The 27,015-nt window shown below is 37.2% G+C and overlaps 1 protein-coding gene across 4 annotated transcripts in view; it reads left to right on the top strand.

Moving 5' to 3' along the window:
• Nucleotides 1-27,015, top strand: part of LOC117373139 (vitamin D3 receptor A) — a 74,032-nt gene that overhangs the window by 9,817 nt on the left and 37,200 nt on the right. Inside the window, exon 1 of one of the 4 annotated variants that reach the window (XM_033969026.2) lies at nt 24,348-24,460. The exons of the other annotated variants lie outside the window; for them this stretch is intronic. The gene's annotated coding sequence lies outside the window, so the exon portion shown is untranslated. Of the gene's footprint in view, nt 1-24,347; nt 24,461-27,015 lie in introns of those variants that run through there. 4 annotated transcript variants of the gene reach the window in all.

Genomic DNA, 27,015 nt, shown 5'->3' with positions numbered 1-27,015 from the left:
AAAATGAGGTGTTGCACATTAGTGTTGCAGTTAAATTCATGTTTAAATTAAAGCTGCCCTGAAATAAGTTACCAAGACTATAGTACTTAATTTTGTTATGGTGTTGAAATGTGATGAAACACTGTGCGATATAGTGGTTGAGAATGAAAAATTTGTGGTTGATTTAACAGGCATTAAAAGTATTTATCAATAAGCAGGTCTTAATATTGTCCCAAGCTGCTCGTATTTGTGTCTTGAAAAATGCAATACCTTTGGTTATGTGTTGAATACCATGGAAGAAATTATGAAAATTTAAATGTGTATTTTTTATTATTTTAAAGCAAGGAATCACGCAAATATGGCGGATTGCTTTAACCCTGCAGATTCTGTTAAAGTAAGCATTAAATCTCTTGTCTTAAGGGTTTTGTAAGCAGCTGAAGTCGTCTAGCCACATTTTTCTTACCACAAAAAATCTCACCATCCCCTTTAAAACCCCATGCCAGGTTTCACCACTAAATATTTCAAATCAATTTGTAGAACAGGGAACAGGCACAAGGTCAAATTCATCCGCTTGTCAAAATAGATCTATGAAAATAACTCTTCATTTTACGATGTCTTTATTTGCAATAGGTGTAGCGTGAGCGTGCTCAGCTCTACCGCAGGTATCACCCTCACTGTTTACATAAGAAAGCACATACAATATTTAGAATACCCTGATACACGGATTACCGTAGCCTGTCATCATCTTTCTCCAATGGTCCAACCACCATTCAATAAACATGCTCTGTTGTTTATCCAGCACAAAGGCCGTCACTCACGACTCTCCATGGTGGATTTTGACCTCAACAGATAGCAGGTGTTTACACTGGCAGATCCTGGGCTTTCTGGATGGGCCCAGTGGATGGACATGTACAGGGTAGAATAGATCAGAGAAGGAAGGAAGCAGAAGGCCCTGTGACATTTGGGCAAGCATCAGCGTCTTAATACCAGTGTGCCGTACTGGGGCTAATGGATTCCTTATGGGAGGTAATTGCAGAGCAGAAACATTAGTGTTGTTCAGGCCCATTGTATGTTGTCATCATAGGAGTCCCCGGGGTTTGGAGTCACATGTCAGTGGAGTCTCATGTCATATTTAGGGTCATGCAGTGTCCATATGGGAGCAGAGATGAGGTGTAACGTGATACTGGGGATTTATGGCTTTGCAATAAACTTATACTTGCCTCTAAAATCAGAACCACTCATGAGATGCTCACTCATTTGTTTTTATTATAGTGTTGTCACGATACTAAAATTTCAAACTCTATTACTAAGGAATAGACTCGATACTCATACCACAATGATAATAAAAACACTCTTTATTTAGACAGTAGAATGTCATTTTAAACATTAAATCCTAGTACTTTCTTTTATATTAGCATGTGGTCTTATATCTTGTGTAATTCATCAGGTATCCAGGTATGTTCTATAGTGGTCCATGGGTGTATACAAGTCTATGTGATCTTATACTTGTTCTGATACCTCTCATGATCATTTTAAAGCTATTCAGGAAAGATTCATTTCTGCCCAGTAAATATGAGTCTTTTAGTATTACCTTTTTTATTATACCTGTTCAAATGAGTATCTAGTTTTGACTAGTTTTTGTGTCAATTAGTATCTGATTTTCAGTACTTTCTTTTGACAACCCTACTTTATTATAAAGAAGTTTATTAAAAGTGACATGATTTGTGCGGGCAACAAGCTAACAGCAACTAGCTAATTAGTTCCCACAGCTTATATCTTGTTGTTGTTTTTTTTACGCGAGTTGGACATTTGATGTTTCAAAACACCCTTAGGCCCCAACTTACCCATAGCTCCATAATCTATGTGATGCAGTATGTCAGTTGAACAAAGAAATTCATAACTGGTTCAACAATATGAATAATTATAATGTCGACAGTGCTGACAATTTGCGTCATGCTTTGAGTCTGAACACACTGCTATTTCTGTTTCTGAAATAGGTAGAAAGAAAATTCATGCGTCATATGAGAAAAACATGGTGCCTATATAGCTACCATGACCTGTTAGAACACATCTCTCTGTTCATACCATTTGTCCTATATTTCAGAATAGTATGACAAAAAATATAGTATTATTCCAACATACAGTAGTTAGAATTATAGTTCTTATATCTTTCCACATCGTGCATCTCATTTATGCCTGAGTAAAAGTGTATTAAATTGTGTTAAAGTCACAGAATTTAATTTACTTTTCTCTAGGCAATTTGAGTTGGTGCTATTATGAAATCGCAAAGGCTACAGTTATTTAGATAATAGAATGTCCTCTGCAAAGAACAAAATATCCTGTCTTTTTGTAATGGATAATCATGTTTTGTCTGTAGTTAGCTCTCTGCTCTCTGTTCTGAAATACAAAGGATTCTTGTGTTAGTTTATCTGTTCATAATATTAATATAATTATAGTCTCTGAAATATTAATGCTCCTGGAGTTGTTTACAATGTGCACTTTTAACAGAATACATTTTAAACATATCACAAATCTAAAAATAGCATTTGTTTTTTTACACTACATAACATGATGGTTCCTATATCGCAGATTTAATCATAAAATCTTAAAACAGAAATGTATTAATCAAATCCTATTTAACAGAGCACAATCCCGCGAGATCTTGTCCCATCCCGAGTGAAGCGCAAACAATGTGCTAACTGCCGAACGCTAACTTGGCTTGTTCCAGTTTCACGACTCTTTAATACAATGAGGCCCTGTCTCAAAGCAGAGCACATGCTTGAGGGCAGCTTAAAAAAGTCAAAAGTGCACATTCTGCCTACCGCAAAAGCCTAAACAACATATCTTAACTTCATATCTTTTCATATTACACCTTTCGAGTTCTGAAAGCCTTGTATTTCCTCTACTTTTCCATTGATTTAAAGCGGGTCCCTTTAATTACGTTGATGGCCGAGTTAACTTTTACGGCCACACTAAAAGCACGCCTGGATCATTAGTACAGGCACTTATTAAACCTGGTGGTGTGTGTGTGGATATGCATGAAGCGGTCTAACATGGACCTACAGTGTGTTAGGTTGTTCTGGTGTTTTTTCTGTTTGGGTGATCTGGGAGAAAACTGTTCACCTGTTGTATGTGAACTTGAAGCCTGAAGTTTAACGTGCTGTTTGTTTTGGTTGCCTTTTTAGTACTGAGAAAGGGCCACAAGTATTCAGGAGTTTAAGTATTAAGCCAGAATATTTTTTGTTCCATAAAATTCAAAACATGGTCATAAAGTAATGTTGTAAAAAATTAATAACCAGTATCAAAACAAGATGCTCATTTCAAAAACCACATAGTAGAAAGTACTTTTGAATTGTCTTGAATGAGTATCAGCAGAACCACATGGCGATATTAAATGATTATTTTGCATTGAAATATCATTCTGTTGCATATCTGTTATCATTGTGGGGGTATTGTCATGATACTATCAAACTCATTTTCTATAGTAAAGAATAGACTCGATACTCGATGCAGATTTAGAAATCCAAATTCTTATTTTAAAATCTCTTTTTAGACAATTATTGTAATTAGGCATGTCACAATTACACATTTTGAAGTGTGATATATGACTGAAGTAAATATAGACCATAAACGATAATATCGCAACAAATTTATTCTACTGACCCAAGAACAGATTTAAACCACGCTAAATTATTTTAACCACCAAACTATTCTAAATCTACAATATTGTAACAAAAATCACAAGCTGCAATGAATAAACAGGAGAATGAAACACTTTAGTACTTAGTTTGCATCTGTAATGAGTCATAGAAGTTATTAATTCAACCCTTTACGACTTCAATCTTATCGTATGGCCAAAAAAATGCAAAAGAAAAAGTACACACAATTAATATTGACCTGAAAAATATAGTTCCAGCTTTCATATATTGAGCGATAAGTCGATATAGTCATTATCTTGACAGGATATTGTAATTTTCATAGAAATATAATAGTATTTGTTTATTATACCATGTGGTTTTACAGTAGTTCTGATACAAGTCAAGATTGAATTAGGCAGGAAAGACCACATCTCATCTAATTATGTGTTTGTTTGTTTTTTTGGATCAGTACTTGCTTATCTAAGTATCTAGTTTCAATACTAGTTTTAGTGCCAATTAGTATCTGATTTTCGGTACTTTTGACAACCCTACATTGTGGTATCAAAATCCACTCAGCGCAATAGCCGATTTACATTTGACTTACTATTCAATAGTTCAATTCTTTCTGTGATGGAAAAAGAAAATCAGTAGAACAGCCTGTCTTTCTTGTCAGTCGTCTTTGTCTCTCCCTGTTTCTCTAACTTGTCATGCTAGCTCTTTATTAAACTCTATGAATTTATCAATCAGTATACAACTCCATTTGCATTACCACATTCCCGTTCACCATACTGTACGAGGACGTCCAGAGCAGCTCCAGTGGCTCGGGTAATGGAAGTGCGCGGGTGGGTGTGGACAGTGGTGCGTGTTATGTGGAATGGCCCCGCAGTGAGACGGGAAACATAAAACACTCAAATGAGATTCAGCTCCTGTATGTCTGCGTCTCTGTGCCGGAGAGGCCCACTTCAGGGGCCCTTTCATTCCTCTGTGGGTCCCGTCCGATGCTACTGTAGGCGGGGAGGCACGGACAGGCCCAAGGGGGGAACGGTTGTAACTCAACATGCCCCCCCAAAGCAGGCTCCACCCATTTGATTCTGTTGGCGGGATAGACAGAGAGCATGTTAGAACTAAGACAGAGTGTACTTTGATTTATGAATGGGTGAATAATGTGGAATGGTACACAGCGACTCGCCAGATTTACATTTCTGTGGTTATTTGGGAAACCATTAGAATGCCGTTCAACATGTGTCACTGTGTTGAAGCATATTTATTTTGTTCAACTCGACCGGGTTCAATGTCCTTGAAGCTGGTTTATTAAATATTGCTGAAATGGGTATATTTCCTTGAGGAGTAAAACTCAAAGTATGGGGCATTTAGAAGACTTCTGCCTAAACACATAGCATGGGAGCATGGTAGGGCTGTATTAAAAACAAATTGATCACATTTTTTTCTCTATCACACAATAGCTGTTTGCATTTTGACAGAATACAAAATATTACAGTTAACATTTGTACTTATTTCCTTCTCATTGGCATTTTAAGCAGCTGTCATTATCACACTGCCATTCTGAATGCGTTTTATAGTCCTTCCCATCCATCGCTCCCCTCTTTTAGGCTGACAGCAGGTAAACTGCATCTGGCTGCTTTAAGTCGAAAGTCAGATTTATAATTGCTCTTAAAATCATGTCTCAGTGGGCTCTAAAATGGCTTCCTGAAACCTGGTTTGTGCTGCGATTCTCTGTAAATCAACTTTAGACATGGTCACACATATGTTTGCTGTCAAAACAACTCAAATTGGTACTCGTTTTCTACCATAAAAGAATCTAGCTATTAAAATTCAACACAATTTCTGACTGAATATAGAGTTGTGCTCTCTGCCCTGTTCACCTCCTGCTTCAATATGTAGTGTATTGTATTGTTTGCTCAGAGGCTGGAATCTCTAAGGGCCAAATTGACTCTAGTAATTATGGCTTGTGGTCTCCTAAAGTGATTATATGCTCCCTGGACATGTTACTATAGAATCAGTGGTAGGTTGTTCTTCGAAGATCTCTACAAAGCCAAATTATTTATCAGCATGTAACAGGAATATATATAATATATATATATATAATAATATATATATATATATATATATATATATATATATATAATATATATATATATATATATATATATATATATATAGATAGATAGATAGATAGATAGATAGATAGATAGATTTTTTTTTTTTTTTTTTTTTTAACAACATAGGTCCTCAATGTAATAGGGTTGTCAAAAGCATAGTCATTTGAACAGGTAACAATACTAAAGTTACATTCACAGGACAGAAATGAACCTTTCCTGCATAGCTTTAGAATGATCTTTAGCTATATCAGGACAATAAGACCACATAGACTAGTATACTTCCATGGACCACTATGGAACCTGCCTGCACATACGGCTGGCCTTTATGGCCAATAAAATCTTGATTTTTTTGCACACACTGGGCAATTACAATGTTCAGAGCAGGGATTGCTAATCTTTCAGGGGGAAGCTCTTTACATTTTCCTTGTCATCATAATCTATTAGAAATTAGAGAAGAAATTACGAACTGCCTTCAATTACATTTGTATAGATATGTAATCAAATTTTAATATTTTAAATTATAATGTGGCTTTTTTTTTTAACAATGCCAATTGTTTAATTTTGCTCAATAACCCTGCTTTGCAAGTAAGAAAGTCACAAGTAAACTTGTTTGATAATAATTCTTGATTTCACGATTTTGCAATTTTTCAAAATCTGAATTATTAAAAACACTATCAACATTAATTTGATTACTTGCCCAGTACTACCTCTATAACTGAGGGATTGCACAGATCTAAAACCAGATGGCAATATTAATGAATGTACTGCGATTTAATGTTGAAAATGACATTAAAAAAGTTAAACTGTCCAAAGAAAGACTGTTTTTTTTTATTATCATCGTGGTATTGGAATCTGTATTGAGTATCAAATCCATTCTAGTTTCAAATCGAGTTTGAAAAAAAACAAATTAATAATTATATTATAGTATAGTATAGTATAGTACTGAAAGTGGACTAAGGCACAATGTTCCTTCTCTCTGCTCAGTTTACCTTCACATTATTATTGTAGTATTCTTTAATCACAACAGTGTAATCAGGTTGGCAGCAATTTCAAGGTAAATTAAAGCAAGTTTATTTATATAGCACAATCCGTACACAAAGTAATTCAAAGTGCTTTACATAATAAGAAAGACATTACAATCATAATACAAACAAATCAAAACAAATAATCATCATAAAATTAACATTAAAGGAGAAAAGTTCAGTCATATGCACAGCTAAACAGAAGCGTTTTGAACTTGGATTTAAACATTGTCAAAGTAGAGGCCTGTCTCACATCTTCAGGAAGACTGTTCCATGTTTTAGCTGCATAAAACTGAAACACTGATTCCCCATGTTTAGTCCTGACTCTGGACACCAGCAGGAGGCTGGTCCCTGAAGTCCTCAGAGTGCGAGATGTTTTATGGCACTAACATTTCAAGGTCATCTAGTGATGGCATACTAGCAAAAACTATTGCCAAATCAAAATATTGGATGTCTTACATCCTTGGCTGAAAAAGTTAGGCTAGCAGTAATAAACGAAAATTAGTTAACGGCTAATGCTAGGTTTTGGTCCCACATCTGATAAGCACATTTGCACAAGAACAACTGTTTTGTTTATAAAGTTATTTGGCCTACATCAGAGGCTTGATTTAGAACAAGGCCTCGAAGCACACAAACACTCCACCATTCTCAACAAACACAATAACAACCAACAGCTCAGATTTAACTTTAACTTAATTTTCTGTGGAATGCTCCCATTTTTACACGCTTGTTGTTGATGTACATACAAAGTTGGCAGTCCCCAAAGTCCAGCCACTCTGAAAGGAAACAAACTGTCATTGCTTCTAATTACTTATTGCTTGCAGCTGCAAACAGAGAACTATTACAAGCACTGATCCTCGGCTGGACGCAAAACAACAGAACCAAAATGTCTGGGCAGAAATTTACTACATCCGCTCATGAGGACAGTAGGAGACTTTTCAGGCACTTTTACGCACAGATTTTGGCTCATTTGTCGCAATTTGAGCCGCCAATAAGCGCCTCAGCATGTCTGTCTCTGTCCTGTTTACTGAGGAGGAAGTGAGGGAGCAGAGAGAACAGCCAATGTGGGGTTTTGCGCTGCACAAGAGGACAAATGGACTGGTAGTATGTAGCAAAATGGATGATTTCATAACAAGTTATTTTATTGGAGTAAATCTTCTTTTTTGAAATCTTTTTTGACTCTATGACTATATTTTTTATACTACAAGCATGGTTATCTTCACTATTTGTTATTTTATTGGAGTTTTAAAGTGTTGTGTTCTGATTACCTAGTTTTTCATATTTTTGTAGCAGCAGGCATTGATCAATGTCAAGGTTCCTCAATGTTCAGAATCTTTCTTTGGCAACTCCACACAGAAAAACTACCCTGCCCGGGTGGTGAACCCGTGACTTTCTTGCTGTGAGGCTGGAGCGCTGAGCCTTTGCACCACCTGAAACAGTTTTTGAACTTGGATTGATCAAAGTATGATGTAGCCAGAACTGAATTTTTCTCCTCCATTCTTAACCATTGGATCTTGGGTAAAGTACTCTGCTGGACAATGTCATTCTGTATGTGTATGTCGTATGTATGTGTTGATATCCCTAATCCACATAATACAGGTACCACTACTAACCCACTACTATTTACGTACTTAAAGATGAGTTTGAGGTGCTAATGACAATGTCTCTTTGTCACCTTTATGAGGAAAAGGCAATCATCACTGTCTGTCTGCAAGTAACAGAAAAAGTGTGAGCTCAGATAATCTGGTCACTCAACACCACTTTTTCTTCCAACTTGTACCCCTGCCTTTCTAAAATTAGACCGGAGTGGCACAGCAGGCCCAATCACAACTCAATGCTCTCATTTTCACACAGGCACTAGTGGTACCACTGCTGGACATGTACACAGAGCTTACCCAAATACCACCTTGGACATTTTTATGTGTGAATGGTTCACAAAAGGAAATCAAGGAGCCAGTGGATTGCATGTGAGTAGAAATGAGATTTTACAAGTAGCACTTATAGTCATGGGTTTGGCAAAATTACATAAAATAAAATGCATGAGTCTGTGAGTGGAGTGTGAACATTGTGTATCGGTAGTTGGCATTCCTGTACTAAATGCTGAAAGCAAGCTAGTCAATGAGCATTTCGGTTGGTATGAAACTTACCGCGTAGGTTACAGATGTTTTCTTTAAAATGCAGCTCTTTTGTGGTACTTTGAGTTATTTGCTGTACCTACCTCGCAGTGTGTATTCTGAGTCAGCTGGGTGACACTGTCTATGGTTTCACTGGACTCTTCTCTCCAGTCACATTTGAAACACTTAACTCTAACAATTTGGGTTGACCTGCTGCCTTGAGAATGTGCATAAAGCTATATTTGAACACTTAACAACAAGAGATAACTACATAAAACATCACAAAACTGCTCTTCAATATGTTTGTAATATTGACAGAGCTGATTGACCATTGGTTTCTCTGGATTCTAAACAATTGGTATCAGTATCGACCATGAAAATACCCATATTGATCAATCTGAAATTTTTTACTCTCTCGACTAGCATCACTGGGGTATTTTTTTTAAATCAAAATTGGCTCATCTTTCCATTTTCTGTGTGTGTGAACTTGTGCTGAGAAAATCAGCTGCTGATTCCAGGCTGGGAATTGTAATATTTTGATATTTTATACTGAAAATGTAATTTTGTGCTGGAACTATTACAACTGAAAGAACACTTTATGCTTTTTGATGTAATAATTTCAAACATTAAATTCCCCTGGAGAAATCTGCTGAAAAATTTTGTCTGGTTGAGGACTTACCATGAAGCTGTCAAAGGTGAAGGTCTAGACTACTTTTGCAGCAGCCATTTTTCTAGTAGGGCTGAAGGATTTGGGAAAAATATTGAATTGCAATTAGATTTGCGGTTTGTTTTAATTACAGGATTCTGCTCAAAGTTCCCATTTTAAATGTGTCCAGAAGAATTGACAAAAAAACAGATCCAAACTCCAGGCTTAGCAGTTTTTTATGTAGAATGAGAAATTATGATGCTTAAAAAATTGCAGCCTTTGCTATCTGCTAATTGCGTCCATTATAATTGAGATTTTGGTTTGATTGTGATTAATTTGCTTGCTTTTCTTGATTTTTTTTTTTTGTCTGTTTTGAACATTCCATCAATTGCCAATCCAAATGGCACATGGGGCAAGAAGGGGGCAAAATAACACCTATACATGATACGGGTGTGTTTTGCCTCTTGTTCAGAATGCTTGTAATGAAACATCAATTGAGTAACTGCTAGGATATAATCCCGCTAAACCTCTCAGAAATGTGGTAATCTATCAGGTGATGCTCGGTCAAACCTCTACAATTTCCCCTTATTTTCCAGCCTCTTGCTCGTCCAGTCAGCCCGAGGTCCTGTGTCCTGAGCTGACCAATCAAACACACTTGGCTGTCTGAGCACAAGAACAAACCCTGGCACAGCTTCTGCAAACCGGGCAGCGCCACATAATTAAATGACACAGCTCGGCCCATTGACTCCGAGCAGATCAGATACGGTTAGCACACCTCGGAGAACGGGCCGCCATGGCTCTTGTTCTAATTCCTTGCCCGCTTCTTTCTGTGCCGTGCTGGCTTTTCACGGCTTATGGCGCTTATGGTAGCTACTACAGTGTGGAGCCTATAAACGTCTTGTCGCCCAAGTGTGGCTGACGGATACAAGACACGGGCAGAATAACAATTTTATAAGGGAGCACAACAGCAGAAAAGCTACGCCACACAACCTTTCACAGAGCCAATCAGCTTCTGATTGCTATGTACTCTTTGTTTACAAGACAGTGAAATCTGCAGTTATCAAAAATTATTGCTAGATAGGTGTTTTTTTATTTTGATCCTCCCTACCTGTCTAGATTGTAACTAGTTTTGTTTGTACTCTATTTGTTCTGTATTAGAAACATTTACCTAATATTACTAATTATAAGGCAAAGTTTACTTCAAATATTTTATAAAATGCCATATTGAACGAAATTGTTAACTTGTTAACTGTAGTGCTGTTGGTAGATGGAAAGTTATATTTCTCTTTTATGTACCTTTGTAGCTGTACCTTTAACAGACTGCTCCATATGTTCTAATGTAAACAACAGATACCATTATTATTGTTCATTTGATTGTTTTTACAGTGTTCACACATCCTCAGAGGGCTTTTCTCTGCCGGTGTCAGATAGATGTTTCTAGCAACCCTCACCAAGGTTGAGTGGCCCCACCGCTGGCCAGATGCCAATGACTCCAGGGAGGTCAGGTATTTTAATTCAACTTAGCCAGGAAAGGAAATTGTTCGCACCGGAGTGAAGCAAAGAGCAGAATCGAACCTTTGTCGCTGCCATCTGATATTCCTAATCTGGCAAATGCCAAAACAGAAGACAGTTATTTTAGCATATATGCTTATCTGCAAACCAGAACTTTTGTCTGGTTTGTTTCTGAGACCTGCCTAAGATGTCAAAATGAAAGTCACTGGCTTACATTTCTTTCCACTGGAGCTGTCCCGCTTGCAGCTTTGACCGATTCACCGACACTTGCATAACACCACCATTCCACAAATACTTCTTCTGCGCTATCGCCATGGTTCTTTTAGTGATTTGTAGTATTTGTAACCCATTTTTATTCAATAAAAAAAATTAAAAATCAGTTCAAACTTTAGGACTAATGAATCAAGTTCTTTAAAGAGGGAGTATTATGTAAAATGTATTTATTTGTTTGCTTTCTACCTTTCTACCTTATAATGTTGTTCCCTCATCAAAAACATGCCTGAAGAGGTATTAAATATCATCTATCCCGGGCTCTATTCAAACCCTTCTTATGGTTAGATGTAAGATTTTGTCCAATTCCCAGCCCACAGGCCTACATCATTCATGCTCCCACATAACAATTCTCCAAAAATTTCCAAACTCATGATGCAAAACCTTACACAACAACTTGACAAACCTGATGTGATGTGCAGTAGTTTCATTAACAGGAGGCACACTGATTGTGTTGTGATGTCACTCTGAAGGAGGAGTGACTTAGCACGGGGAGCAAAAGGAGGGGAGACTTGTCAAGCATCAAAAACTTATAACTGGTGAAATTTAACATGTTAATACATTATTTTTGGCAAATAAAGGATTTTCAAAACAATAAAACATGAACATGATCTAAATATGTTGTGTGTTAGCAATACCTCATAGAAGAAAAAATATCCCCTCTTTAAAGCGAAATTTGAAGGTATTGAGTTCACATAAATCATACTGTGATGAAGCATGCAATTTATCATGCTGCAGATATACTAATATACTAATTGGAATTTTGCCTCTTTGGCATGATTTTTTTTTTTTTAAATGAGAATGTTTGGGATTTACTTTTTAAATCATTACTTATAGGGTATAGACTAAAGAAAAAAATACAGTCACCCATATCTACCATAACCTTAATTACGGTATCTAAACTGTGTATTTATTCTACCCTGTTATCAATACAATGGCCATTACTTGTACCGTTACAAAGCTAACCATTGCTAACCGAGCTAAGTGCTTTTGTTGAATCCTGCCATTGTCTTCTGTGTGTTGTGCTGCTTCGAGAACACCACTGCCTCTGTCCACCACATGCACCGCTCTGTTTTGTGCGAGTGTAAATAAATGCGTGTGGAGCAGCTGCCGACAGCCGCGACCAGCACTTTTCTTTTCCGAAGATCTATGCTCCTTCAGCCACAGAAGACGGCAACAAACAAGAACCACAGCTAACTCAATTCAGAAATCGGGCTCCACCCACTCAACGCTCTTCTCCTACCTCATACTCAGATGGTTGAATGTGGTTATCATTCAGCATATGCAGGCGTCGGAAATGTACAGTTAATCCATAAATGCAGGTAATAAATTAGTCATCTCGACTTAAAAATGTCTAAGTCTGTAGCTAAGTTGCTTTTGACCACAAACTTGGTGCCGCCACTCTGAGTCAGCCTTTCATGTGGCAGTTGAGACCAGTAGTTTAACATTGGGCGTCCATGTTTACGGCCTGATTCTAAACTGTGGTTGGGAAGCTGCTTGTACTGGAAATGGTAGTTATTTTTCTTCAGAAATGTTAAAGTTGTGGAAGGTTTCAAGGGTGTGTCATCATCCTTAATGCGACAAATTTTCCTCTGCACTTTTGGTTTGGTGTTACTGGCTTTTGAGTGAGAGGAGAATACTGGGGCAACTCAAGTGTCAGGATTATTGACTACTGACTTATTCTTGATGTTTCAAGTGTCTTGAATTGGGAAATGAAAAGCCTTATGAAAGTCAGCCGTGCATGTTATGAGAGCTATATTGTTATCATACATAAACAAGTACAGGTTAGTGGCAACCTGATTTGGGATGTGTCAGTCCCAAGACATCAGGTTTGTCTTTTAAGATAAAATATGGGTGAATGTTTGGAGTAAATGATTTCATATCCCAGATAAATGCATATAATTTTTTTCCAAATGTGAAAAGTTCATTTGTGATGTTTACTTTAACTCAAGCTAAATTTGTGGGCTAGCTATGGATTTTAAAAGCTAAATATTGATATAGGAAAATATCAGTTTTGAGCTACAGCAGCACTCCATATATCGATATCGGTTCAAAAAAATCCATAAACCTGATTCACTTTGAAGTAGCTCTTAAACCCTTCTCTTTCAAGTTATTATTCAAAGTCTGCCCTACTGACCTGTTTATTTAAATTGGCACAAAAATGCAATGTAGCACTGCTGATGTTAGCACAAGTTTGTACAAATTTTTAAAAACGTGTTATTTCTTAAGTTAACCAAAACTGTGTCATTTCCGATATTTCAAAGTTGTTTACTTTCTAAACATCTTTCCAATCCAGGCAACTGTCTTCACTGTGCATACCCCTGTGTTTAAGTACGTGTGTTTTGAGCTATAGTGATTCGCTGGAAGCGACGTGATGCCTGGTCCCTGGAAATTCAGTTGAGTAAGATCGCCCGTGGATAGAGACGTGTTGCCGAGCAGCTTTCGCCACAGGGGCACTGCACATACAAACATTACACACGCTGTGATATCCCATTGCTCTCTGTCTGCAGGAGGCTCTTTAATCTAACAGATAAACAAGCACCTCTTAAGATGTCTTAACCGGCACACAAACATGCTTAGGACAGGTGAAGCATCAAACAGCTACTTGACATGACAATATACTTAGACCCTCAGTGTAGTTGTAGTTTTTTGAGATTACTATGGTTTTACAGGTGTAAGCAAAATACAGTGGGAGAATTGGAACTTTTTCCATTTATGATAATTGAAGTAGTTGTTTCATCTTTTGAGTGGTAAAAAATTCTTAAAATTACATCAAAAATATATAATCTTAATTTTGTATAAAAGTAATAAGATGATTTGTGAATTGTACTACAATATATGTCGGTATTGGCTGAATGAACCCACATCACACTACGCTGTACTATTTTTACCCATCTTTCTGTGAAGTTTGAGAAGGCCCAGTGCTGCAGGTCTGTTAAAATGTTTTTTCTTAAAATTTCAGCCCTGTCACTCAATTAATATTACCGGAACAAGCAGCTCGAGCGTGCTGTGTGCCTCTTTGCCGTCCATGTTCCCATTTGTGTTGTGATGTACAGGATGTGCCAATGCTGCTAACTAGAAAAGAGGAACAGAGAAAGCGTACGGTGAAGGGATGGAGCGAGGGATGAGTCATTTTCTCTGTCCGAGTCTGTTGTTTTCCACTAAAGCCTGTTATTTTCACTCATAAATGGATGCCAGGTAGTGGGTGGAATTTTTTTGTTTTCACATTTGGGGTAATTTTATAATGGGGGCAGACTGGCTGTGGTTTAAGCATTTGCATGAACTTGTCCCGGCATAACCCTCTCCTCCCTTTTTATGGAGACCCCAAAAATTTCGGAAACGGATATCAGAATGAGGGTGTGACATGACAATGGCTTTCATTCATAATACTTACTATACATTTTTTTAAAAAGGTTGTCAATAGTGTAAGCACACAGCATGCCTCCTTCAAAATTAATAATAATAAAATACTTGAAGTTCAAAATACAATATATGTTTGTGAATAATAATAATGCATTAGTCTGATAAAGCTCTTTTCCAGATGCTCAAAGTCACTTGACAATTTCATGCATTATTCATTCACTCCACACTCGGTGGTAGTAAACTACTATTGTAGCCAGGCTGCCAGTCACCATTGACCCCTCCAACCATCGACAAGATTCATGCACACACCACTTTCATACTAGGCAATGTGGGTGAAGTGCCTTATCTAAGGACACAATGACAATTTTTGCCACTGACGCCTCACTGTGGTACCTACAATTTCCAGCAGTTTCCCATCCCAGTACTAACCAGGCTCGGCCTTGCTTAGCTTCTGAGATCCAACGAGATCAGGCTTTGACAAGGAGGCCTTCTTGGTCATTGCGGTTTGACCACGAAAAAACGTGCATCCAAACTTGTCTCTTAGCAACAACATGTCTCATCCAGAACATGGAACATTGATCTCTGTGTTCTTGGTCATGGGCTATATAAAATACCCAGGTTGGCTCTTTTTGAAATCTATTAAATGAAAATTAATTACTTGTCTATTGTACGACTAGCTCTCCAAATTCCAAAACATGGCTAACGGCAGATTTATAAATGTAGCACTCTGAATATAGTTGTATATATTAACAATATGCAACGGTTCTCACTGAAAGCAATTGTGAAAAGGCAGAAAATCCAGATGAATATTTGAAGCTGATTGGGTTAAGCGTCAAGACAAAACAAGACAAAAAAACGTAACTTTTATTGAATCCACTCAAAAGAAAAGCACCTCCACAATACACCACTCCACACAAAACAAAATTGTTTGTTTCTGCAAAAATAGGCCAAAGTGCGTTCGTCAGCATTTCCATGTTTGTTTTGGTTCATTTGGATGCTTCACCTTTGGCTTCCGCCTAAACCACAATGCTGTCATGTGATTGGTCCAGTCTCTAAGCCAGTGGTGGCTGTAGCCCAGAACTTCCACACAAGAAAAAAACAAAAACATAATTACTGCATAAATTTGAATTCTACCTGCAGATACAGACTTGACTATAGTTTTGTCCCCACAGTGCATACAAACTGTGCGTATTCTTTCTCAGCTGTGCGTGTAAACATAGTGCTTTTGTATTTAGAGAAAGTGCTGTCAGGTGTCCATTTCCTTGTGGTGATAGTGCATTTGGTAGAGCTATAAAAAATTGAAGCCTGCGTGGTTACACAGAGCTCAGAGTGACTGCTGACTACTTTTAGCGCTCAAAAAATTCAAGCAGATTTGTCCACTATACCCGCTTGATTTGTGTCCAATATCATGTTGTGTGTTTTGTTTTCTGACCCTTCCACTTCAGTGAACTCACTCTAGACAATGCATCCTCTGCCCATCCTCTGACCACAACGCCTCAGCTTGGGAAGCACTTGCCAAACTTATCTCTCAACTCTTATCTCCGGGTTTATTTTCTTGTTTGAGCCCAGTGTTTAACCAACTGTTGTAAAGCACACTCCACATTCCGATGGTAGTTTAAATGGCAGTTTTGAGGCAGTTGGGAGTGTATTGATTTACATTGCATACTTGGCAGTCTAGACGAGTTGGTGGAACAGCGCCTGAGACCTAGATTTACAATAGTGCCCTGAAGAAGCTGAACAGTTATTGGTGTGCTTGTGTCCCAACTGTCTGATCATAACAGAATACAGAACTGGGAAGATATGGGTAGCCCCTATTTAAAAGGCTCCAGGTGTCTAATTTTGTGCTGTGTAATTTTAGCTCTGATGCTTTTCTAAATGTGGCACCTGGTTTAGTGTGACAGTGAGCATTTCAACAAACATATTACGTATTACATAATAAAGATATGAAATGATCCTGTGACAGAATGCTTCTTTATTGAGGTTGTCAGATCAGGAATGAGTGTTTTTCTGTTTTTTGTGACACCCAACCCAAAGAAACTTCTCTTGGGACACCCTGGCTCTTTTTTATATTTAGCAATGTTATATGTTTTTTGTATGTGATTATACTGCCTAATGTTAATACAAAATAAAAGAGTAAAAAAAGGGGGAAAAAAGATTTGGAGTCTGTCCCCTGACAGTGTATTCTCATAAAGGAGCTGCAGGGGGAATGTCCTGCTTTAATGCTGATCTATGCTCAAAGACACACATTTTCCCCTACTCCAGCTATTCCTCAGCATCCTTGATTTGTCTGAGTGACAGTTGGATTTAAAATCACAGTAAAGTGTGAACTGTCAGAAGCAGCAGATGTCTTTAGTTACCCCTTAATGGTAGAAAAAAATATACTAACTGCATGAATTGTGACACGATAAAAAATGTGATGTAAGCTCAAAAATGTAATATCATGCCTGTGCCCCTTTTATGAGTAGAAATGACATTCAAACACGGTGACGGGACGTGGTCTATGAAATTGTAACATTAGCTCAACAGTCAGCTGCTGTGTAGTGGATGCTTTCTGGAGAGTGCCTTTATCCAGCACTCTTATTCATTCTTGCCTGTAGCAAAATATTTACAGACATTGTTGATGTCAGCTCCAATCTCAATATTTTTGATAATAAATCTAATCAAGGGTAGCTTGACCTCCCCGTTTATGGGGGTCAAGCATAGGTGTCTATTTTGCTAATCATCTGATTTATTATACATGTTATTATTACATGTAATTGGCCCATCCTTTTATATGGAGAGATTTTTTCAAGTTTCCTGCCAAGCATTATTGTAACAGCACATCAGTGTATCTGCTGGATTCCTCCTGCTCCTTATAACACATGGAAACAATAAAATAACACACAATGGAATCTACTTTGAGCCTCCCAAGTGGGTTTGAACTGCATACCGACGGAGCTTATCCTGCAGTGGAGTGGTCACTCGCAGCCAAAGGACAGCATGATAAAAGAGGCTCCATTTCCTTCCTGCGCCAAAATGCGAAATCGAAGCACCCTTCTTAGAACCTTTTATTATGAGAAGTAACCTATATCAGGCATCTCTACTACAGTTGCTTTCTACAGTCTTGGTTAAGCTATCGTTTTTCCACCCAAGAAAATAATCTATAATGTACTTGACTTTACTACACATACTTGTAGTCATAGCCGTCCCACTCCATTGAAAGGAAATGATTCATTTAATTGAATCTTCTGTTAGACAGTGTGTTTTGGATGGAATATAGAAAATGTGTGGATTTACAAGCGTGGCCATATTATGAAAATCTGATTGATTCTTGCAGGCTTGCAGGAAAAGTTGTTGATCTGGTTCCACCTCGGAGTGCTCTTGTAGGTCACCTGACGTCTCACTTAGCTAATCTGTTATTTTTGGACGGGTGCCCCCTTCACTCCAACATGGGGATTTTGGCAAAGGGCAGCCCTCCTGTATTTGGCATCTTTTCACCAGCAGCAGCAGGGTGTTGAAATCAGAGGAAAGGTGCTTTTTGGGCCTTTTTACCCTATTCATTTTTTTCTTCCCAAACCAGCTGTGCACCAGTGTGGTAATAGATCACATTTCAAACTCCTTTTACTATGTATTTTTGTACAAATTATTGCATCAACTGTATGAAACAAAAAAGCATTTGAATATAAATGAGAAGCAGTAAGGCCTTTTAAAAGGCCTACATTACACAAATTTTGATCTATGTATGTGTGATAATGTATTCTTTTCAAAAACATACCAAGAGTTGTGTTTTGTTTCATTCACAAATGTTAAACACACAAACCCTGCATATTTTGGGCTGGGTTCTTCTCTCAAACTGAAAACACTCCTCTCTGTTCCAGCTTGTCTTGTTATGTGGTCATACAGGAAGAGTTCCACTGTGTTTTTAAACTCCATACACCTTCACTAGAATCATTTGAATAATTTTCAGCCCTGGAATTGCCAAACTTTGACGCTACATCAATTGTTTTAGCCTTGTTGAAACTTCTTCAATCCTCGGTGCAGCAGAAGATATTGTGGACTTTCTGTTGCAATCTCAACTGAACAAATTTTTTTTAAGGCACAGTTATTCTAGTATATTGCAGAGTAAATCAGTTCAATGAATGTGAAAAAAATAACAGCTAACTTTAAAACTACTACTTGATAACATCACATGCAGGGTTACCCAAACGTGTGAATGAAACAAATCACAATTGCGGCATGTTTTTGAAGAGGTAACAACATTCTCACATGACTAAAAGCTCTCAAGAGTCCATTTTACATAATATTAAGACCTTTAAATAACATCTGCAGCTTTTTACCATCTAAAACATTGCAAACATTAAAGATATACTGTCTAACCCAAACTTAGACAGACTTATCCATGCATTTGTCTCCTTTAGATTAGACTACTGTAATGGCCTGCTCACTGGCCTCTTTAAACCAGCATTAAGACAGCTGCAGTACATCCAGAATGCCGCTGCTTTGGTTCTGACTAGAACCAGGAAGTACAAGCACATGCGTGCTGTGCTCAGGCCTCTGCACTGGATCCTGTGGCTCAGAGAATAGACTTTAAAGCAGCTCTGCTTGTGTCTCTCCATGGCCTAGCACCAAAGTACATCTCCGACATGAAAGTGTCATATGAACCATTTCGCACTCTGAGGACTTCAGGGACCGGCCTCCTGCTGATACATGGGAAATCAGCTTTTCAGTTTTATGCAGCTAAAATCCTGAAGACGTGAGACAGGACTCTGATAATGTTTAAATCCAGGCTTCTGTTTAGCTGTGCATATGACTGAAAGGTTTTTTATTCTGCATTCTTCTCTTTCAATGCTCATTTTATGCTGATTATTTATGTTTGCGTTTGTATTGTGATTTTAATGTTCTTAGTTTGTAAAACACTTTGAATTGCTTTGTGGATGAATTGTGCTATACAAATAAACTTGATTTGCCTTGAAGAGTCCATGCAGCCACCACAAACTTTCCTATTATTCAGTATCATATAGAATTGTTCTAGTCCCTTGTTTTGAGTGTCAAGTGTCTGTGTGGGTCCAGGTTGGAACTGTGATCTGTTCTACTTGACATGCCTTGTTTACTATCCCAGAAGATTCTACAATCGCTATGTGTTGGAAATTATTAGACAATATATTACAGGGCTGCATTTTTCTGACAAGTATTGGAATTAGAGGAGATTTGCAGAATATGTTTAAAAGCAGGATTCTGTGCAGATTCAACTCTAGTAGAATTAACATTTGAAAGAAATTTTAAATACATATAGACAACTCATACCCCAACACAAGAATTTCATCAATTTCAGACCATGTTTGTAGAAATAACGCCACATTTTTCTGAAAAGACAGGATATTTTGTTCTTTTCAGATGACATTGTATTACCTATATAATTGCAGCTTTTGCAATTTGAGAACCAACTCCAATGCGATTTCAACTCTTTTGTGATGTGTTGTGCACCCAAAATATATTCTCATAAGATTTACTAGATTGATATAAAACAGTGTGTTCCCTTGTTACGTCTGCTACCAACTCTTATTGACTGATGATAAGGATAAAAACATCAAACTGTTCTTTTGGAGTGTGTCACAAGTGCTGTACTTTTATGACCGCTCCTGGCTTATAGATGAGATGTAAAAATAGCTGTCCTGTTTGGTCAGTGCCAGGTTGAACTTTGCTTTGGACTATCTGTCCTTGGACTAATGATGTGCATTTATGACACTAGACTTTTATTCCATGTTGATCAAAACAACACGGCTTCATGTTGATCACAATTTGTCATAATGACTTTACAGTGCAGTCACAATATCAGTACTAATAACATGAACATATAACACCTTTAGCCTACCATTATCCTACAGCAGCTTTGTACTTGCACATTCTTGCTAAATGAAGGGAATTATGGGTTGTAAACTTCTGTAACCTTTTTGTTATGACAGTGGTGGGGACTAATGGCATCTGACGTGCGCCGTGGGTGTGCGCTTTGTGCAGGTCTAAGTGGAGGAATGTTTGCCCAGAGGATATTTTGTCTCTCAGGTTCCCACTCATGATCGGTGTTAATGTTTGTTTTTCATCAACTTCTATTGTTGTAATTGTGTCATATTTTAAACCTGTTATACCATCAGAAATGTATTGATGGCTTATGATGAAGGAAGGTTCTACGTGGACATTTTGTTATGTTATTGAAAAAAGTTGTGTTGACATTAGGGGACAGTACTGAGAAAATCAATGTGCATGACATCACATCGATAATTCTGTTAATAAAAATTTTCACCAATGATTTAATCCAGTAATTAGAAGCCCAGAATACACAGATTCAGCTGCTTTTCCGCAGACAGACGGGAGCCCTGGGTCAAAGGCAGAGAGCAGAAGACTCGTGTTTACATATACGGGCATCTTTTACATTTGGAGGAAAGATATTTCAGTGGAACAGCTTTGTACCAGCCCCATGGCATGGCAGAAGGAATACAGGCTCCTCACATTAGATCTAAGAACTCATCTAAAAGTTTTCACTGCGCTGAGTGAAAACACGAGGCAGCTGAGACTGTGGCAGTCCGTGCATTGTAGCTTGACATAGATGCTATTGGGCTGGCAGGCTTGGACTATGTGAGGTTCTAGTTGCATTTGAGTTCTGAATCAATTGAGAGGCGTTCGCCTGTTTGAGCTGCTGCTGTGACCATGTGTTCCGTGTGCAGACGAGAAAGTGTATCACGCAGACAAGCTTCATGAACAGCCCAGTGCGGACAGACTTTGTACAGGACTGTCTGTGTCCGCCTTTCTCCACGTCTTTTTTATTCATTACCTATATTCACAATTCAGTTTTTGCTTTGAGCTTGTCCCTCAAAATCTATCTTGTGTTAAATGAGCAGCTACGGTGCCCTGGGCTTGCCCCTTTCCCTCTGTGTTGCACAAAGCATGAAACCCACAGATATATGGCTTATCTGAAGCATATTATTAATAATAAGCAAGCAATTTACAATGTGGCAAGAAAACTTGATGAAACATTACCAGGACATCATTTATTTATATTGAGCTCATGAGCAGCTACAGTACTGTTTCTTCATATTTGTAAATGTCATATTTGTTAAGGCTTTATATGTACTATCTGTTTTAGTCTCATTTATGCCTTTAAACTAAAAGAAACTGGTAAAAAAGTTGTAAATTTCAAAAATCAGGTTAATTTAAGATATATTACCGATTTGATTTTATCAGTTATCGGTCATGTCCAAATTATCAGTTGTCGATATCAGTTGAAAATTTCATTATCATGCATCACTAGTGTCTTTCAATGTATAAGTTGAGACAAATGTGGACTGTAAAATTAAAGTTTAATTAAAGAAAAGTTTTAAAGAAGACACATTGTGCTTGAGTCTGCTATATAGTCATACTTTATGACACTTTATGGATCATTCATGTGACATTTTAAAACTTATCATCGATTAAGAAAATAACATTTAAGAACGAAGTAGGTACAGCACAGTGGGCGTGTACCAGTGGCGGGAAAACAGGTTGATCTGAGCAATGACGTCTTGAATATAGGAGTATAAAGATTATTCAAACATGCATGAATCATACAAAATACAACTTCTAGAGGGTAAACAAGAAGGGTAAACATGGTTACAAGCTCTAAAAAGTTGATTTTACACAATCCTTCCACTTTAAAATGGCAATGTAAAACTTTAATTAGTTCTTTGTGCACAGTTTTCATTATAGACTAACACAATTTTTATATTTGGCATATTTTGAAAACAACATTCACAGTATTATATTTAGATAATCTTTCTGTGGCTTTTTTATTGTACTTTCAAAAATATTCATTACTTTTCAATTAAACAACAGACAAAACAATTCCAGAGTGTACTAAAAAAAAAGAATCTGAACAATACTTTTAACACCAAAACTATTTGAGCCAGATGAATGACGCCAGCATCTAAAGTACAGGATAGACTCTTTGTTCTTGCCAGTTTTTGACCGTAAGTGTCGCAAGAGAAAAAGTGACTCACCAGACCAGCAAATGTTCTATTGATCAGGTTTGGTAACATAGTGTAAATTGTAGCTAGAGTTTCCTGCTGAGAAGACAGCAGCGGCCCATCAAGTCATGCTGTTAGCTCACAACCAGAAGAAGGCCCTGAAATCCATTCCCTGCCATGATAAGAGTGTTTACATCTTTTAAAGTCTGAATAAAACAAGATCTGAAACACATCCAGGAGCATTAACACATATAATGATTAACTGCTAATTACATGCATTTTAGAACTTATGTAGAAGTGTAAACTACAGAGCTAACGAGATTAATACAAGAGCCTGTGGAGATGGGTTATTCTGTATGATTCGCCATTAATCTCTCTGCAATCATACTTATTTTTTTTATGGATAGGCATATTATTATAGTGTTCCTACAGAAATATCACAATAAATTATAATACTATTACAATATGCCACTCACAGTCATTTTACAGCAGAATATAAAAGGTTAAAAGGGCATGAGTTGCGACAAATAAATATTAAGGCTACCATATGAATCGCAATCAAATCGAAATTTTAATGGGCAAAATTAGCTAATCACAAAGGCTGCAATTTTTGAAGTACATAATTTCCTCCACTAACGACAAATCTCCTGTCTTATTCTGCAAAAAAAACAAAAAAAAAAACAACAACAACAAAACACTACCCTGTAGTTTAGCTCTGTACAAACATGTTCTGAAATGTGATTCTCATGTTAGTTTGTCAGTTCTGATTTCATTTTTTTTGGTCAATTCTCTGAACTAGAGCTCGACCAATATGGTGTTTTTTCCATGGCTGATGCCGATACCGATTGTTTAGAATCCAGAGCAGTTGATGACCAATAAGTTCTGCTAATATTTTTGTGCAGATTTTGATTATTTTCTCTAACTTTTGTCATTTAAATTTACCTCAAACTCTCCTGCAGCCATTTTTGTTTTCCACAATACTGTAAGAGAGCTGTTGTCACGTTTTCTGCAGTTATCAATGTGCACTGAATGTGTTAAAATAAAACGTTTTGTGTACTTTTTAGGCAGCAGGTCGACCAAAACAAAACACCAGAGATTTTAGGCCGATAGTCGATGTGCTAAAAAGTGCAAACATTGGTCTATCTCTACTCTGAACAGAATCCTATTGTTAAAACATAATTGCAAATCTAATCGCAAACCTAATGCTTCTCAGAAAAATAGCTATTTTCTCCCAATCGTACAGCATTACCATATGAAACAATAATACACCATAGAATTTACTCTTTCAACCCTATACATCTTATATTTTATTTGGAAATACGGAACTGCTAAAAAACACTCTTGAAGGCAATGTACTGCTGGATAAGGCTTTAGTGATGTTGTCCTTTCAAGCATTAGATCACCCGCATGGAATCGGTTGAGGACACTTATAGACGCATTTCAACATTCATGCCCTTTGCAGTGGACGTGCATGTTGCCAACTGTGCATTCTGTCTGACCTGTCCCAGATGCTGCCCTGGTGGAGTTTACCCAGTTGACCCCAATTATCAGGTTAAACATTAGCCTGTACGTGGTTAAGTGTTGGCTGTGGACTCTGGCTGTAGTACGCTGCAGTGAGTCATGCATGGCACAGAAGCACATCTGAACGGTAGGAAACTGTCGTAGTGGGAGTGAAGGTGTGAAGCCATTGTGAACAGCACTGGGAGTATCAAAGAATAGGAGAGAGGAAGGAAGAGCCGCGATTAGCAGCACTGGAGAGGATTTCTGTTTAATTTGTCAACAGTGGAGAGCTTTCACTAGCCCAGAGCAGAATGAAGCGCAAGGTTAGTCATTTCTATTTTGTGTTTTGTTCCATGAATGTGATCGGTAAGTTATTTTGATGTTGTGATGCAAGTGCTTTTTGCAATCTATTGATAAAGATGAGATATGCAGCCCTCATAAAACGCTAGGCATGAGGCTAAAATCATATTAACTGCCTTGTGATTTGTAAAATGTTTGGAATGTCAAAAATTAATTCCAAAGTCGTTATTGCCATCTCATGTTACTATTTTGTGCATCTCATCATATAGATTTAAAATGTATGGTCATCCATAATTATCACTGGAAAATATGATACTGGGGATTCAGCTATCATGATTTATACAAATGACACCTTTTGCCAAGATTATGGGTTGGCTCCAAGTTACTTGGAACATTAGACAGTGAACTATTGTGTAAGTGCACACTTTTACCTTAAATATAATATTAAGATTGTAATTTTCTTACTAAATAATGAATATATTAGAGCTTGAGATGCAATCAAAATTGCTTGCTGCAAGTTGTGTTTGCTCTAAACCTTGTTACATAAAGTGGTTGACACCCAGAGAAGCAGCCTGTAAATCTTACATGCAAAAATTTGGAATTTGATACCAAATCAGATTCTAAGGTAATATGCCCTGTTGTAATGTTAGAACATTTGAACATGTCTTTGAATGTTATAACTGCTTTTGCCCTGAAAATAACCAGGCATCTAAATTGTTCTACAGTATAACTGAGTATAACATACAGCATAATTTCATAGCATAATACTGAGGACGATGATTTTCTAACACAGCATGGTTAATCTACAAAATGTGTCTTCACCAGCATAAATGTGTTTATTCAACTAATACATTTTACAGTTGTTTTGTTGACAATAAAGAATTAATGAAACTGTTTCTCCAGAGAAAGTATGACTCACCAGCTCAATTAGAGCTAAATAGAAATTTGCATGCAATTCACTAAAGCAGGTTCAGCTACAGTGATACAGTTATCAATTTTTCAGAAATGTTATAAGAAGCTGTAAAATCAAATGGAAACAAGTACAATATATCACAAATATGCTGTCTTGTTGTGTACTAAATTAAGAACATTTTACAGATCCTTGGCCTCTGAAGTCTTCTAGAGTTACACAATGCCATGTTTGTTCAGCGCGGCTTTCATTTAATGATTTATTTTTAGGGCTTGTTTATCAAGAACTTCAAGTGACATCTTGTTTTTGATGCTCGTATTTAAGGATCTGTGGTAGTGGAAAATTTTCTGACTGTTTATCTTGTGCATCCAACCAAACAATACAACTATTATGGTGTTTTTTTTAACAGTTATAGTAAGATTATAGTAAGAGTAACACAGAAAATATTTCTTCTGGTATTAGTGTTCTTCAGGAAATATTGACACATTTTGCCAACAACTGGGAAATTTACTGATTTGTAGAAAGCAGATTTTTATTCTTCAAAGAGAAACTGATCATTGAAGCCTTTTGTCAACCTGCTTGACTCAATGCCTTGTGTTCAAGATTACAACACTGCTTTTTAGACACTGCTCCCTGTGAAGCTAAAACTTATATAATTGATTACTAGCCAAGATTTGCCAGACATTTGATAACCTTGAAACTTTTTTGTTGAGTCCAGATCTGTTGCATATTATCTCATAGAAGTAGAGTGTGAAAATAACTATGCTAGTACAAGTTTGTTATTCCAGATTTTTTGTTTGCAACATTTAGGCTGCTCCAGTTTACATATTTATACATATTTCTCTGGAACACATCAGTACAATCACTAAAGTCCAACGGAGAGAGCAACCTAAAGATGGGGTATTTTACTTTTATACTTTTATGGGGTATTAACTGCTAACCCATAACATTTACACAATCATGTTACCTTTTTATGGTTTTGAAAAAGCAATATATTCACCAAAAAAACACTGTATTAACATATTTTAGTTTCACTTTAGTTTTTTATGCTAAGTCACCCCTTCCTTTGCTTCTCACGTTGAGCCGCTCCCCCTTCAGAGCACTATCAAAACACAATCAGTGTGCATCCCACTAATGAAACTACCACACATTGCATCAGGTTTGTTAAGTTGTTGTGGGTTGTGTGTTTTGAATCATGCTTTTGTATATTTATGGAGAATTGTTGTGTAGGACCATGGATGATGTATCGCTAAATTATTGAAACATGCATGGATGACATCAAAAACTTCTTCAGGCATGTTTTTGGTGCAGGAACAAAGTTATAACGCAGCAGAAATCTTGAAAAAATAGATTTAGCATAATACCGCCTCTTTAATAATGTGTATTTTTAATCGAGAAATGATTCACAATTAAGAGTAGTGTTATTCTTTGAGTAAGAGCATGAAAAGTGTGTTTGTTCAGTCTGAGATCTGTGGAGGCCACTGGATGTAATAATAAGGCAAATTTGGCACTTACTTTAACAGATGGGTTGCTAATTGGTTGACATTAGAGGGATGGACTTAATCCAAAAAAGTTAACTCTATCAAAGGACAGGAAAGCAGAGTCAGTTGTTGAGAGCTTAATAACCTTGTTGTGCTCTGGAAGTTCACTATATGCTCATAAAAGGCA

Source organism: Periophthalmus magnuspinnatus, chromosome 7 (genome assembly GCF_009829125.3).
Source record: "Periophthalmus magnuspinnatus isolate fPerMag1 chromosome 7, fPerMag1.2.pri, whole genome shotgun sequence".
Taxonomy (NCBI): domain Eukaryota; kingdom Metazoa; phylum Chordata; class Actinopteri; order Gobiiformes; family Gobiidae; genus Periophthalmus; species Periophthalmus magnuspinnatus.
This window is presented reverse-complemented; position numbering and strand designations above follow the sequence as displayed.